The sequence below is a fragment of the Aythya marila genome, assembly GCF_965140915.1.
Source record: "Aythya marila genome assembly, chromosome: 1".
In the NCBI taxonomy this organism is placed as follows: Eukaryota; Metazoa; Chordata; class Aves; order Anseriformes; family Anatidae; genus Aythya; species Aythya marila.
In genome coordinates, this window is record NC_139042.1 from 147,884,641 (window position 1) to 147,901,661 (window position 17,021).

Consider the following 17,021-nt stretch of genomic DNA (forward strand, 5'->3'; position numbering starts at 1 on the left):
GGAGAAGCACATTTCAATGTGTCATCACACGATTTTTCACTTCTCCATTCGCCTGCCATAAACACACTCGTGGTCAGCGGGCAAGCACGTAGACTGCTTGTAAACGTCATGGTCCTATTGGGGAAAATTGTGCACCATCAGGGCAGCGGCACCGCCAGCTACATCCTCTATGAGCATCGGGCAGCGGTGGCTGGGAGCGAGCCTGGGACAGGAGCGGTGGCTTTTGTGCCGTGGCCCAGGGGCACTTGCTCCTGTTTCTGCCCCACATGGGTAAATCTTGGTGATCTCAGGCATGTCGATCACCTCTCCAGAAAGGTGCATGGTGCTTGGCTGGCATGGAAGGCTGAGAGGGTCTGTGGCTCCCAGCTTTCTCAGCTCGTTGCCATAGTCAAGTCTGTCCACTGCATTTTCTTCTTTAGAAAGATTCAGCATGTACTAATAAAAGACTGTAATGTACACTAAAAAAAAAAAAATATAATAATACATAAAGCACAAGCAAAAGGCTGTAAGCACGCAGGGAGTGCAAGTCCCCGTCAGTAAGAACCCTTAATACCTGTTTGCCTTCATGAAGGAGCTGGAAGGCATCATTTTGTTAACGAGAATCAGGCCCCAAATCTTTCACATTAAGCAAAGCAAAATATTTTTGTAAACACCAGGGGAAGGTTTCCCAGTGAAATACACACAGATGTTTTCTTTTTAAATGTAAATCAGCACGGGAATGGACAGTTTAATTAAAAGCAAAATTATTAGGTAAGTGCTGAGGGAATCTACTTTATTTGCTGGGTACACTCACATATTTTGAATGGTGAGTCAATGGCAATTTTTAATTTCGTTCCTCCTAGTACAATCAGCTCAGAGACCAGCCGTTGTGATGTGGAGTATTTGGGGGAGGATTTTTTCCGTGGATGGCAGGAATGTCTGCTCTGTATGCAAGTTGTGGGCATCAGGCAGCCTGCTGTGGTATGTCCGTTCCCAGCCTTGTGTCTCTGCTCGTCCTTAGGTAATGCTGGGTAGAGGCTGCCTCTGTGGAGGCATCACCTGGAGAAAATCCTGACCCTTGATACTGAGATCCAGGGTCACTGCTGGCAACCCACATGTGCTTGCTTCTAGTTGGGGTACTGAAGTGGGGTTGGGGACCGATGGTTCCATCACAGCTGGCGTTCAAAATAATACCACAGAAACCTACAGCAAAATTACCGCATGCACCAGAGAGTGTGACTGTACAACGACGCAGATATTTTTACTCTGAACATCAGTGGCATCCTCACTGCGGCTGGCGTGATGCAAATGCCTCGCACGGGGGGCAGCAGCTGGATTTACGGTGCAGGCAGACAGCTCCAGCAACAGGGAGGAACGAGGCTGCATTCCCACTACAAAACCAGATGATGCTGGTGTAACTTCAGCGTCTTCAATGTACGTACCTTGATCAGACAGAAGCGTGGCACCGAGGAACAGGGCAGATGTTGGTGGAGTGCTTTCGGTATCAGGAATGGCAGCAAGGTGCAGTGCCAGCACGCGGTCTGCTCAGTGCCCCAGGGAAGGCAGAGATCTGGGTCACCTCCTCCATGCCTTCAACCATGTCTGGTCACCCTCCTGAACCTTGCTTCTCCCCCAGGAGAATCGCTGAAATAAATGCCCTAAAAATGATGTGGCCTCTGCGTTTGAGGGGTTAAACGCAATTTCCCATCATCTAGCTTTTGCAGATGGCTCAGGTATTGTTGTCAGGGTTTTGGATCCTTTTCTTCTTATTATTAAAAAAAAGAAACTTTGAAATATATTAAAAAAAAAAAAAAAAAGAAAGAAAAGTGCTTATCAGATAATGAAATTCTAGCTGTGGTCAAGTCTTTCAAACAACCAGGGCCATGATTTAATTGGAAGTAATTATAGTCTTTTCTGAAGTATAATTTTTAGGGTATTTTTTCCCCTGACATTTGCAGTGTGGAAATTAAAAATAAAACGATGTCAGAATCACGAGATTTCAATCTGTCTTCAAACAATAATGTGGGCTGGTGTCAGAGGTTTGTCCTTGGCAGGAAGGAGGAAGAATTCACTGAAGAAAATTCTCCTGGTGAAAATAGCCAACAGCACCTCGTCGTGTGCATTTTCTGTGCTCTGAAATTCCTGAGAGACTGCTGTCTCCCAGAGCTCGCAAGAAATCCTCCTACCTCAGCTGCAGTGGGAAAGGGCACATCAGTACCTAGCTCCTGAGAGCACTGCATTTGCGATTCAGGCTTGGTTAATTATTCCACGGTGGAGGCTGTGTTAAGAGACAGACTTAGAGCAAGAAAAAAAATCCCCATCCTAAACAAGAAAGATGAATGTAGTCCTTATATCTTGCTCTAAACAGCCCAGTGTGTAGCAAAGTTATTTCCACTATTTTTTTTCCCTAATATTTTCCCATTTTTTAATTTTTTTTTTTTTTTTTTTTTTTCCAAGTGATGCTCTTCTAAATTTTGCTCTGATTTTCCTAAGTAATTCCTTGGCTTTTTTTTTCCATGAAACCACCGATGTGTCCCATAAACTCCACCTCACACACTCTCTCCTACACAATCTATCGCTCTCATGGCTGGGACAGACCCCGCCAGCACAAATTCAGCCTTTCTGCTGGAAAGCAACCAGCACAGCTCTACTGGTACCAGCAATGCTGTGAGGGCTGTGCCCATGGGCAGGTATGCATGTCCCTAAGCACAGCTCCTTGGAAGGGCAATTTGGACTGGCCAGACTCCAAATAATCTTTGTAAGGTTGTGTGTGCATGAGGAATCCTCTTGCACTCTGAATCCCGTGCTTCTGCATTTGAAATTTCAGATTTAACACCCATTTTAAGTCCATTCCTGAACACCAGTGGAAGGGAAAGGAAGAAACTGTTTCAAATCTAAAGGGCAACACATAGAAAGGAATCTCATACAGGACAGGCTGTGATGACAGCATTACATAAAGAGCTGTAGAGGACTAATGTGAGGGATGCTCTGTCCTGCAAAGTACATGTATGTTGAAGCTGATCTTCCACACTTTAGGGACAAGGACATATATGCTGACAGGAACCCCATGGCTTCCGACCCGTGAGCTGCAGAGAGCCTCTGGGGATTTTCTGGATAGCAACTGCTTTTTCTAAGTTAAACATTTTTATTCCCAGTCCCCGAATGACCATAGGACTAGCAGTGTTTCAAAGGCAAGCATGCATGTTTAATTCCATGAGTTCCAAGCTGACAACAGAAAATACTTGAAATTACGGGGAAAGTTCTTAGAGATGGAGATCTTCTTCGCTTAGATTCAGTGCTCAGATCTCTACAGCAGTGCTTTCCCTGCCTTTGCACTGCGCCCTTGCTCAGCTGGGAACCCAGAGATCTGAGTGTATGCTTGATCACTGATCTGCCAGGGGACTTCGTGCATTTGGCTGGGCCAAAGGCTACAACTGGTGCGTGCAGCGCCCACCCTGACACAGCCCAGAGCTGGGCTGAAGCTCTTGGCCAGTGAAAGGAAACCTTCGTGATATTTACCCTTATTTGTATATTTCATGGCAGTCATTTGCATTTCCCACTCCTGTTTCTGTAAAAGCCAAACCCAGCCATGAAGCCCATCACTGTTAATGTTTTACCAGTGTTAATAGTGAAGCTCTGAGGGATGGGTCCGCACAATTATCCTGGGGCTTGCACAGCTCGGTTAGCTGCAGTCTGTGACTATGGCTTTAAAATTTGTGCTGAGGACGCCTTGTCTTGAGACCCTGCTGCCCACCCACTTCCATGCTGAGAGAACTGAATAAATATTTACTACTTCTCATAATAACACCCAGCCGCACTCATCCTCACCACGGCATCGCAGTTCATCTAATTGAAATAAGAATATAAGTAAGCTGTTTGTCAAGGCAGTTTATGAGGAAAAGCATTGCTGTGTCAGGAGCTCCCTCACTGTGAGAGATGCTGTGTTGTCTCTCTTAATATTTAATGCCATTTTAATAATATTTCCCAGTTAGGGGCTCAGGCTGATGCTACAGACTAAAGGCCAAGGCTGGCACATGGGGAGGAAGAAAATCTCCCAGCCTGGGGCTGGCTAAGCCCCCTGGACAGATCTGCTCGGAGGCTGGGCACACAGCAGTCCTGCTGCCTCTTCCAAGGGCCTGTGCCACCCCGTAGGCTTCCTCCGACCACTTTGCCTGAGATCTGTGGATATGACCCAGCCTCACCCAGAAGGATGCTTCAAAACTTTGGGGACCCCATCTGGGGATTGTGGGGCTGAGATGACCACACTTTTCCTTTGATGAACCCATTTATCTTCACAATTTCACCCCTGTTGGGCTCATTAATCAACCTCTACTATGAACAACTGAATTTCTCCCAGGCTTGTGATTGCAGCTGTAGCTGTAGTGTTTTTGCCTGTGTTTGGGAACCCTTGGTTTGGAAACCTCTGAACTTCTGCGTTAAAGTCAGAGGTGCTGCAGCTCAAGGAGTGGGGACATGCAGCTTCAGCATCAAAGGTCCCTGTTAGTGAAGTGCTCCACCTGTGCTGCTTCTGACTCTCCCCTCAGCCCTTACAGGCCCACTTTGGGGTCTGCCATGCTCCTCCAGCTGCTCCTGGAGCAGTGACCCCATCCCCATGCCATACCCCAGGCCTGCTCCCCACAGTGATGCCCAGCTGGGCCTGCTCCTTGCTGTGCAAGTTTCCTGCTGAAGGACCGGAGAGGCAGAGTCTTTTGAAGTGGCTGCATAATAACCTCTATTTTTTTTTCCCCCAAACATCACTAGATGGTTCAATAATAATTACATGAACTTTATAATCAACCAAACCAGCACAGACATCCACCTGGCCTACACGTAGCATTTGTGAGTAATTTTACATAAAGGGCAGGTACTTTTGAACTTAGTGCACAGGACTTGGGCACAAATAGTTATAGGAGGAGGGCCCTATTATAAATAAAATGTCCTTAGTTGTCACTTTGCTGTCTCTGACTTCCCACGCATTCAAATGCTGAGACTGATTCATTTAATCTTACTCTAAACCAGCAAGCCACAGAGGCAGTTTCCTGACAGTTCCTTAAAAAAAGCGTATCTGAGCTCTCTTAAACTGTGTTCCCTTGTATTATATTTAGACATCGTGATTAGAGAAGCTGCCACGATATGCTCTCACTCGAGGGAAGAAGTTAGGGCTGGAAGCTGTCGGAGGTGCTCTTAGGGACCGAAAGGTGCCTCGGGTCAGCCTTTGGGAGCAGCAGGCCTGAGCATGGCTCACACTGCCTGCTCCCCCAGTGCTGCCAGCCCTGGGAAACCTGAGTTTTCAAATAACTGCGGCATTATTTACAGTAATGAGACTACTGGGAAGGACGGAGGCAGCGAAAGGCTTAGCGGCTGTTGCCGTGTGTTTTTAGCAGCATCAGCTGAGCAATGCTGATGGCCTTTCCTTTCTCTTCCTTCCCTCTTCCCCCTCAAACCTGGCTTTCCTTGTCAGAGGCTCAGCTGCAAAACCTGGACACTCCTGTCATGTGAACAAGAATTATGTGTGTTTGTGTCACTGCAAAGCAGATTGTAACAACAACACTTGATGCATTTTACTCTAATTAAGTCAGTGGAGGTTTCAACAAATAAATGCTTCAACACAGACGTGACCTCGACGTGCAGCTCTGCCCTTCACGACTGCATACTAAAAAGAATACCTGAAAGCTCTGGTTCTGCTAAATGTTTAGTATCTTGTAATGCCCGGGTAAATATAGTCAATGAATGCACCCGAATGCTCTCTGCACTGAAGCTTCCCTCACTACATGACTTGCTTTGCTGGCCTGCTTGCCCAATACTGCAGACTCCAGTCCTGCTGAGCAACACCTGAGGTGAGAAGACCCCAAATTCTTGCAAGCTCACAGCCACTCATCTACAGCAGGGTAGCAGACATGGCAAAAGGCTGGCAGAAAGGACAAGTTGAAAGACCCTCTGAGCTCTAAAACTAGAAAAGCAAGGAGCAGATACTGTGCCTCCTACACAGTTTGTTAACCTGGAATAAATACTGCTGTGGAAGCTAGTGGAATTTAACACACTGAATGGAAAGGTGAGTTTCTCCCATATGTCATTTAGTCAGTTTTATGTTTGTGTTTTGTCTTCCTCCTCTATCTGATCTACAGAGATCTGTCATTTTGTTAGTGCTACTTTCATTCCCTAAACTAAAACCTGTGTGTTTAGTTGAGAACATGCATAGAAAACTCGAGGTCCTACATCCAAATCTTAATGTTGGTCGAAATGTGATTGGATTACCCATTTCTTTTAGGATCTGCTCTAGTCCTTTGCTCTCAGATAAACATCACACTAGAAGCTTTCCGTCTTCTCTGTGTCTTCAGAGAGAGTCAAGGAAATTCTTGGAGACTTGAAGGTGACTTTTCTGTGAAATGGTCTCAATATAATTCCAAATATACTTCATAATTTGGAGCCTTCTCCTCAACCGCCAGCAGAGATCAAAGGGATCCCAGAAAAAAAATTAAGCACCACGCATTCCTAGGAGCTGAGCCTTTGGCTGTGATGAATCAATCAAGTACCCTTTTATCAGCCAGATATAAATTGACTTGGGGCACTTTGGAGCCTAAGGCTAGCATAAGACTGCTGTTTTAGGCCTTATTTCCATTAAAGTTTGATTCCAGAGGAAGACCTTAGTTTCCAAATGGTGTTTTTTCCATCTACTTATTATTTTCACCTTCAAGCTTGCTTGGCCAGTTGGGTATGAAAAGCTTGTTATTGCTTCCTAGCGGCAAGATTATCTGTTGATGGTATTTATGGGGTGCTAATTACTATCTGTCACTGGTATTTATGAGGTTCCAATTGCTACAGTACCTAGGCGCCAGGTACAATATTGAGATAAGCATGAATGTTATTGAACGTGGACTCTGCTCTTCCCATCCTAGTGCTTGGCCCCCTTCACTTGAATACTTTTCTTTGTCCTCTGCCTCTCACTCCTTTTCATACTTGTGGGGCATCCGAGGAAAGGTGAATTTTGCGCTGTGCTGTGAAAACAATCACAGCTTGTGTTGTCACCCAGAGGGGCCCTGGTACCCTCAGCTCTGGGCTTCTGGCCCCGAAAAGCTTCACCCATCACAAAAAATCAGAGCTGTCTTTTTTTTTTTTTTTTTTTTAATCTCAAGTTATGATAGGTTTTGCTCTCATTTTGGCCGGGAAGTGCAGCAGTGATGCTGGAGGGAGGATCATGGTGTGGGGATTTCCTTGGGGACAACTTTAGAGGGGAGGCAGGAGGGGAGCACTGCGGAGGACACGCTCCTGCTGGCGGGCACCGATGCTGTGCACACCAGAGCAGAGCCCTCAGCATCCTCCGGTGTCGCCTGGGTCTGTTTTGCTTGCAGACTGCGCAGAGCAAGTACTCATGCATGGGATGATTTTTGAAACCCAGCAAGCTGCAGCAAATGGGACAGCTGAAATCAAACCAGGTGCTGCTTCCAAGCCTTTGCGGTGTCACAGAAGGTGTCCTGGTGTCAGAGCAATGAAAGCTTTGAACTCCTAGGACCAGGAGCTGCCTAGAAGCAAGCAGAGAGCTGTGGGAGCCTGACTGGCATTAACAGGAAGAATTTCTTCTGGCTATTAGTACTAAAGAGACAGTTTGCTGCTTAGACAAACTACAGCCTTTGCCCAATTTGATCAAGTTGCTCAAAGAAAGCTTGACCAAAAGCTGTGGCCAGAGACGGACGGTCTCAGCCCGGTTCTGAGAAAAACACAGACTTGGGACTCTCTTTCTACCACTACAGAGAAATTAAAATGATCCCACAAGAAAGTTGAGATGAGATGAAAAAATGCAGATCACAGTCGCAGTTAGTTTCTAAGTGGAACAGACATCAACTTTTTTAATGTGGATATAGAAGGGGGCATATGTTGTTTCTATTATTACCCAGCTATAGGAAAGTAGAGGGAAATTTACTTACAACCTCAGAAAGAAGTGTTCAAAACACATTTTGAAAACCTGTGAAGTTAAAAAAAAAAAAAAAAAGGATACAGAAAAGAAGTTTCTGTGAAGATTTTTTCCCTGCTTGTTGAACAGCTCTGTTGGTTCTAATTGCTGTCCAAGGATGAAGTTGGAAAATCCTTCAAAATGCAGAAGAAAGGAATTACACCCTCAGCAATCACTGCCTGTGGGACAGCAACCCTGACACAGACTGAAAATGCAAAAATAAAGAAGGTGCTGGGAAATAAGATTCATCTCCTTATAGCTTATTTCCTTACCCTAAATTTTGGGGAAGGCAGAGCTGTGAGTACCAGTAATTACATGAAGACTTTTCCTTGATGTATCACCGCTCACTACAGCCCGTGACCCTCCCAGCAGTGACGTGCTGCCTGGCAGCCCTCTGAAGCAGGCACTGATGATGCTGCAGGCTTGGTTTCCCCAGCACAAGAGGAGCAGGGGAGGGAGGCAAAGGGACAAAAAGCCAGCAGAGCAGCGATGCCGAGCTGCCTTCATCTTCATCACTCTCACGAGGTGCTCATGCCCATCCTGCTCTGCTTGGCTTTCTCTTCTCAAAACCCACCTGGCGATGCCCTGTTTGGAAGAGGACCCATCATTTTGCTCATGCAGCAGGAGCTGAAGGTCACGTAGATGTAACCAGCCCGTGCCTGGCTCCCTGGGCTGGTGGTGGCTGTGGGACAGCGCCCAGCACCCAGCACCCAGCACCAGCACCCATCCAGCCTAGGCGCTGAGTGCCGAGGGCAGCCGGAGCCGGGCTGCGTGACGCCAGTAGGTTCGTGGAGAGAGAGGAGGGCTGGAGTCAGGTTACGCCGGCTCCGAAGGAGCAGGCAGCAGCGTCCAAGGGAAAATATATGCCTGCATAAATAAAGAGGGAAATAATTACGAGTGACTAATTAACTGAGCAGAAGTAAAAACGGAAAGCAGAAGCAGGACTGAAAGGCAGAAGGAAAAGAAGAGCACCGGAGCTTTTCTGTACGTGCAGAGGTTTTGTGTCTAAAGAAGCGGGGAAGGAATGTAAATACATATTTAAGAGAAAAAAAATAAATGAGAAATGCAAAGAGCTTTGATGAGGAAGCCATTGAAGAGATAGAGCTATAAAGGCACAAATCCAAATATCAACATTTGTTCTTTCAACAGAAAAAAAAAATAGTAATTTGTTTAGCATAGACTGAAAGTAAACTTTAGGGGAAGTACCCGAGGCCAGTGCTGGGAATTGTTTACCCTGTTATTGTTGCTCCAGTCAGTGGGCAGCATGGATGTGGTAGTTGTCCAAAGTATTATTTATTCCAGTAACTATTGCATTCCTTTCCTCTCAGCACTACTTTGCTATAGCCAGGTGTATTTACTGAAATGTGCTCGAAGCCCCAAGCCGCACCACCCCTGGTCTCCCAGCCTGCTCAGACGGCCAGCAGAAGGGGAAGCACCACTCTGCAATAAGATACGCATCTTCCTCATCCACCTTTTATTCTTATTAAGGAAAAACTGGAAAAAGGACAGGCCTCATGGCACATCCCAAAAGCTGACAGACACCAATGACACCTCCCCAGACTCAAACACATGAGATGTTCTTGGTCCCTCGCTGGAGGGACCTTCTACCCCTTCAAACAGTGGTGCTGGTGGACGTGGGGCATGGAGAAAGCAGGACTGGCTTGCCAGGGAAGTATCATCTAGCTTAAACAGATCCTGAGCTGAACATCCAGCCCTCAATTTTCTCCCAAAAAGCTAGAGAGGAAACAAATCTAAACATGCTTTCTGCGCTCAACATCACAAGGTACCTTTTGTAGTCTGCTCTCTCATGTTTCCGGATGAAAGGCAATCCAGCAGGCAATTTATCACTAAATTAAATTATCACTAAATTAAAGTTGCCATTATCAAAATCATTCTGGATCCAAAAGAGTGGAGTAAATGTGATCTCACTTGTAAAAATGTATTTGGGGCGATGATAAAGAGCCTGGACCAGCTTCTTTATTAGGCAATGGAGGCAACACCTGCACTGGTATTGGTAGCAGGCCAGGAGACACTAGGGTAGGCAACACTAGGAGAAGATTTGGGCAATGTTTTTTTTTATTATTTTTATTTTATTTTATTTTATTTTATTTTATTTTATTTTATTTTATTTTATTTTATTTTATTTTATTTTATTTATTTTATTTTATTTTATTTTTGAGAGAGAATATCCCTGTATGATTTTGTGGCTCTTGGAGCATACTGGGTGATGGGGTTGGAAGTACAGGAATGCAGAGGGACTTTTTATTAGTTTAACAAACTAGAATAGCTTGCATATTTTAGCATTCAGTCACTGGAAGTAGCATTTGGTGAGACAGGGTGTTGGGCCAGTGCTGCTGATGAAGAGGCTCTTGTGCCCTCATGCTCCCCTGGGCTCCAGCAGACAGAGGCAGGCGCGGTGTTCAGCTTTCCTTCCCCTGCTTTCTATTCCCCATTCCCACACAGCTCATAGGCAATATCGTACACCGTGAGTCCCCTCCCCCAAACTTTCCCTTTTTAAATCGGTGTCACCGCAAAGGAATAGATTATTACTGACACTGATCCCAATTTAATCCTCCCAATAATCTGATTTTTCCAAGCCTATTTATATCTTTGAAATGACAGTGGGGTTTAAAGTGGTACAAATACCTGCTATCCACATCAGCCTACTTCAGTTTTGACCCTTCAAACAGAGTGTGTTCCCCCAAATTATGTGGTTAATTCCTCCCGATACGTCGGTAGTGTTAGTCCTTGGTCCCTCTTTTTGGCAACCAATTCTTTTCATGCCGCAGGCTTTCCCTTTGCATTACGCTGGTAACAAGCTGAGGTCCCAAAATAAGTTTTAGAGCTCCTATAAATGTAGAATTTCTTTTTCCTTTGTGGATTTTTAATAACCTTCTGGTGTCTGGAAATGATCAAGAAGCAAAGCTTTCATAGCAATGTAAGAAGTATAAACCGATTCTGGTTTGTTATTTCATCCAGCAACTTGAGAACTTTTTTTATTTTCTTGGGCTTTAAGGTGATCAGCCAGTGTTTTCTCCCATCCCCAATCTCCTTAAGAAGCTTATTAATGTTTTACATTCAAAATAAAGACAAAGCAATCTGAAAACAAAACCATACTTAGGGCTGCATATTCTAAATGTGCTTGCTGGACTATTTCCACTATTTGTAACCAATTCATTTTAATATCGCTCCTGCTTCTTGCTAGATCTGCAGAACTTCAGTTCACACATAGCCAAGGAGTAGTTCAACCAGCAGTCAGCAGGTTTTTGCTCTTTTTTTTTTTTTTTTTTCACTTTTATAATTCAACACAGTGACTTGTTTATATAACCGAATCCTTTTGTTTCTCCAAAGGGGACTTGGATATTCCACTGAGCCACGACACCCGTGGTAGGTGATTGTCTGTTTTTTCCAAAGCAAAGACCTCAGTTTTCAGCACAATTTACATTCCAGTAATAAATATTTAAAAGAATTATAATGGAACTGAAACAAAGAATGTCTCTCTGAAACACACGCACACACTCACGCGCTGTCAATTGGGCTGGGGTCGCTCCCGTGCAGATGGTGCCTCTGTTCAAACCCTTAAATATTTTACTTTTTCCATTAGAAAACTTGGCCACTTTGGATTTTTAATACCCCATAAAAACATTATAAAATGCTATTCCTTACTGTCCTCCCAGCAGATCAGTCAAACTTTTATGTCAAAGGCATTTTCTGCAGGAGGAACTCTTTCTGCCCCTAGAAGAGTGGAAGACAGAATATAAATCCTCTTGATTTCTTGCTGCTCTTCCTCAGATATGAGCTTTTAGGATTTTTGATCATCTGTGTTTTTTCTCCAGCAGGCAAAAATAAATGACATTACTACCGCAGTTTTGGAACATACCAGGGCTATACAACTACATTTTGGCTTCAAATGTGTAGGCCATTATTAAGCAAATGAGCTACTGATGTACTTTACAAAGCTTGTATTTGCCCCTGTGGGCATAACACCAGGTGATGTCTTAATTAATGATGGTGAAGATCACATATATGACACAAACAAAAGAACTGCTTTTGAAAAATAAAGAAAAGAAAATATTCCCACTCCCCTGAGGAACAATAATGAGCTGGCTTCAGAAAGCAGGATAATGAAAACCAAAAGGGAAAACAGGGAGGAATGTGGCGTAAATAGTGAAGTTACCTGCGCACGTCTCTCTCTGCAAATACGTACGTGTTCTGTGGGGTATGCTGTACCCTGCACAGCACTGCGTGTTGCTTATAGGATAACCTGTCACTCTTTATGTCTGCACTGAAGCATGCACACGTTAGCGGCACTGTGTTTGCATTATCCACTGCGATGCCCACCGAGCGCTGCCTGCTGAGGAGGATCCAGAGCTGCTGTCCCTGACTGTGCCGTGCATTGCCTTATTTCTTGACCTTCTTTGTCACAGCGAGCCCTGCTGCCTGCAGAGGAGTTACCCGTGGGTAACTGACCCATGGAGGCAACACGGGGTGGTGGGGTCTGACACATCTCTTCACACTGGCAGGGGAAAATGCAGCTGTTGGTGCCCTCCTCACCTGTACCCACCAGGTTATCCAAAGCAATCATGCGATGGGAACAACACAGCGCTGTGTGCCAGCCAGGGACACTATCTCTGACTTCTGAAGCTTGAAGTGTATAGGGTGGGTGGGAGCTGCAGAAGGACCTGTGTCTCTTAATGTCACAGCAAAGCAAAAGGGGTGAGGAAATGGGTGTCAGGGGGGATCCATCTTGGAGAGGGACCCTAAGGCAAGAGGGAGGGCTGAGAGCTAATATTGTCTTGTTCCATTCATTCCTGCATCCAGGGCTAAGCAGGAAAAGAGTAATTCATCTCCATTTCTAGCCCCATCTCTGATTTTTCACCTTGGGAATCTGGGCATCCTTAGCTCTGTAGGTTTAATTTGCTGAACTGACATGCACATATCCATCTTTCAGGTTGACCCTGGTTTAAACTCAACAGAAACAGAAATAAGAGTGGAAAATAAGCTCATTGGTCATTGCAGGTCGTGACACTGAACCAGCTCAGGAGAAACAGCAGGTTAACACAGGTATGTGGGAGGTCTCCATCTACCCAAGGTAGTTCAAAATTGCAAAAGGGCAGGTGTGTGTCTGTGGACATGTGAGCATGGACATGCATGCACCACTGAAGAAGAGGTGATAAACACTTCTATAAAACCCTTCTTGCCTTGTTCAGGTTTCTGCACACACCAGTGTGAGGAGGCAGCCCTGGGAGAGGTGTACGTTCATCCTGGCAGGGCTTTGGGCTGGATCCTCCTGCCAGGGGAGGAAAGGAAGGAAACCTGCTGGGTGGGAACAGTGAAACCTCTCCGTGGAGGAGCTGCTCCTGGGAAGGGGCAGGATGGAGGCAGGAGGGCCTCCCTGCAGCTCGCTCTTCCCATGCCAGCCCTGCTCCATCTACTGGTAAGAAGAACAAGGAGCTTCCGAAATTCGCCCGCCGGGGTGCAGCTGCTCTTGCGGCTTCCCCAGACCAGGTTCCCCCCACGGCCTCCTTTCATCTGCCAGAAAGGACCAAGGGTGGGAAGAGCAGAGGGTGAACATCGCTTTCTCCCTGGTCACAGGACGAGGAGCTGCCCTCCCAGGAGCTTCCCTCTGCTTTGGTTTGCAGCATGTCATCAAGGTCACAAAGGAGCACATTAAGTATTGTGCACACGCTGCATGTTTGCCATTTTGTCTGCAGATTGAGAAGCTGATTTCCCTGCTTACTTGTGGTCAGTCAAACCCAGTGAAAATGCCCTGCAAATTCCTTCCCAGAGCAGAATGCTACCGGGGATGGGGTGGGACGGCAGCACCAGCTCCTGTCCCAGCAAGTGCCCAGGAAACCAAGGTGCAGCAGCAAAAGGTATCCATGGGAATCATCAGCACTCGGGCTCATGGTTTGATGCTCAGCACTGTGCAAGTTTATTCCTTTTACACCCATTTTTCCCTTGCCCACTACGTGTTGAAGAGAACTTGCTGGGGAAAGCTCTGGTCTTTCCAAAATATGGAAACCACGCAGCAAGCTGTTGCCATGTATGTAGCCGAATGATATTGCAAACTTGCTCAGCTCTGTGCAAGGGGGCAGGCTGGGGCCCCCCAGTGCTGTGCTGTGCAGGGGCTTTAAGAAATCTCCCCTGTGGAAAGAAATGGGATTTTTAGCTCTGGCACCGTTGGCACTAAATCGTTTTTCCTCTCGTCCTGCCTTCTGCTGTTGGGAAATCAGCTGCACCTGGACTTTGCTTCTCTGGTCCGTATGGGAAACGCATCCTGTTCATCCTCCTGCGGTCCTTACAGATGGCATCTCTTCCAGCTCTGTGCTAGAGGTGATGGGGTGAGTGGGGTGGGCTGAGGTCCCCACGTCAGCCGTTCCCTCGGGGAGGGAAGCAGGGCATCCAGTGTCAGGCCAGTGTTTACACAGAGTGTAGTCTCCAGTGGATTTCCCTACTCCAGTGAAACAATAGGAAGGTCTGGCGCTATATTATCCATGCTTCCTCTTTATTCAGATTTTATCTGTGAATTCTTGCAAATAATAGAGGACTGAGACCATTATTGTTCTGGGAAATAGGAAGATGAAAACATTAGAGAGACCTTAGCAATTTCAATGGACTTCTTCCTGGTGTATTTAGTTATGCAAGTCTTTGCAGAGTCAGGGACTACCAAAGTACTTGTTGGAGTCAGTAATAATTCTGTGCTCACAAAAGCAGTTCCTTTACAGCTCATTTATAATAAGCAATACTGCCTCAGTCAACCAAATGCTACAGAGTTCAGAACAAAAAAAGAAAATAAATGTAGCTCCACCCTTAATGAGACAGGATCTTAGGAAGCAATCCATCCCGGCTTTTCTATGTCTCTGCTTTAATACATTCTCAATGTAAATTGCATGCCAATGATTAATAGATTTTGTATCAATTGAACTTGAACTGAAGTCAAAAGAACACACTCTTTTTTTCTTTTCTTCCTCTTTTCTAAACCTGCATTAAAAAAGATTATTCAGAAAAATTAGAATGAAAAGTGCCAGGTCAGAACTCACATATTTCTAGCAAGTCTATGAAACCTTACTTTTAAGAGTCGCATACTGTAGAATCTTAATCATCCTGGAAGGCTTATTGAGGTTATGGACTAAGGCTGCCGTTTGTGTGGTGCCAGCTTGTTCTGGAAGTACAAGATGAGATGCAGCGCCTTGCCATGCAGCTAAACCCTTCCCTGCGCCAGGAGGACTCCAGCAGTAGTTTGGTGGCTTGGCTGGAGCGAAGACGTCCTGCGGCCACCCACCAGCCCTGCGTGGTCTCAGCACCACAAGCCATGGCTTGTGTATGGGTCCAGGAGCACTGTGGGTCCTTTGCACTTCTGGCAGGACTCCTTGTGTGCCTCCGCATCACGTCCCGGGCTCTGGGATGTCTTCTTGGTGTGGGAACATCGCCATACAACTGCACAGAGCCAGCTGTGTGGTGCTGTGTGGAAGCTAAGAGGTCTTCCTGGGTACCACCTGTCTGGGTGGTACGACCTCCTGCATCGCTCCTGTATTATTATTTTCCATTATCTAGGAAAACAACCCTTTCTTCTCCTCCTCTTTACCTCTGATAATGGAAAGCTGTTCGTATATCCATGAGCTTAATAACTACTGGTCTTGGAAGAGCTTTTCTGGCTGGTTGTGCATTAACGTTACTCACATTTTTGATGCATGTGCAATTAATAAAACTTGGGCAAAACTTTAAAGCTTGGACTATACTCTGGACAGATTATAAGTTTTATGTATGCTCTCCACAAAGTATCATTAAAACTCGCTGTGCACAAGGAGTAATTACTGAGAGGATATTTTGCTTTGAAAGGAGAGCATTCTCCCCTCTGCACAGCCCTCCTCTCGGAATAAGAAAAACAAATACTTTGATCCTACTCATGCAAATAGGGCCATGCTTCCAAAGGGGTTTTTTTGTGGGTCTCAGGGCACTTAGTGTTCCTATAGATCTCTCAAATTGAGGACAGCAGAGATTGTGTGAGAAAGTTCACTTCTGGTCTTCAAAAGAAATACCTAGCTTTGGAGAGAAATGCCTAAAAAAAGGCTCAGACACATGCTAAAATAGAACATGCAGTTTAGGCTCACCTTGCACAAGTCTGTCAATTCAGGCAAGGGTAACTTGCGAGCTGAAAGCCCAAATGGTGCAAACAAATGCAGAATAAAGCAGCCTGAGTGAGAAATACATGTCCAGCACAGGGGAGGGGAGTTACGCAAGCGAGGCTTCTGTGCAGCAACTCCCACTGTGGATAAGCCCTTAATTACTTCTAAAATCTCACCATTACTAAGCCATGCTTATAATTTCTAGAGGCCTCGAGTTTCTGGAACAACTGGAGTATGAGATTCAATTGCATTCACTTCAGTGGAGGATACAGTTAAGTACGGGCACGTTTGAAGGCTTGAGGCCAGTCATTAACTAATTAGCGTATGGGAACGTTTGAGTTTCTCCCATCTGATTTTGCAAGTTATTTGGCAATACTTGCTTACGATCGTTTTTTCACTCCTTTTCCCCTTCCCTTCCCAGCAAACCAAAATCAAAAAAAAAAAAAAAAAAAAAAAAAAAAAAGGTAGACAAACTTCCCATTTTCCCCTTACTGTTGACAAAAAATACTTGCTGATTCTTGCTTTTGTGTGCACGTGTGTATATATGTGTTTAAAATAAAGATATTTATAGGTGTCAGAGTGCCTGCTTCCTTTCCCCACGCAGCCACGCACCAAGCAAGGGCACGGAGCGAGGGGCACTGCACGTCCCAAGGAACTACAACCCCCACAGTGCGTGGCGAGGGGCAGCAGCAGGAGGCAAGGGCTGAGAGGCACGGGGGCTTCTGGGAGTTGTAGTCCCGCGGGCTGTGCCCTGCCACCGCACCGGGGGCAGCTTTCCAAGCACCTGTCCGCTGGGTGCGAGGCAGGATGACTACGTGCTCCACCGCTCCCTTTGGGGTGGTGCAGTGCAGCTGCTGGCTCGCAGGCTGACCAGGAACCGCTGGAAGAGGCACAGGAGACACGTCAAGGTAAGGATCCTGCAGTGATTGCTGCGGAGTTGGAAGAGGAGGAGGGGGGCTGTAAAT

The 17,021-nt window shown here is 45.9% G+C and overlaps 1 protein-coding gene across 1 annotated transcript in view; it reads left to right on the forward strand.

The window, feature by feature from the left end:
* Nucleotides 1-16,166: 16,166 nt before the first annotated feature.
* The window catches only part of TBXAS1 (thromboxane A synthase 1), a 243,912-nt gene continuing 243,057 nt past the window's right edge, over nt 16,167-17,021 (forward strand). Inside the window, exon 1 of the mRNA XM_082778122.1 lies at nt 16,167-16,964. The gene's annotated coding sequence lies outside the window, so the exon portion shown is untranslated. The remainder of the gene's footprint in view (nt 16,965-17,021) is intronic.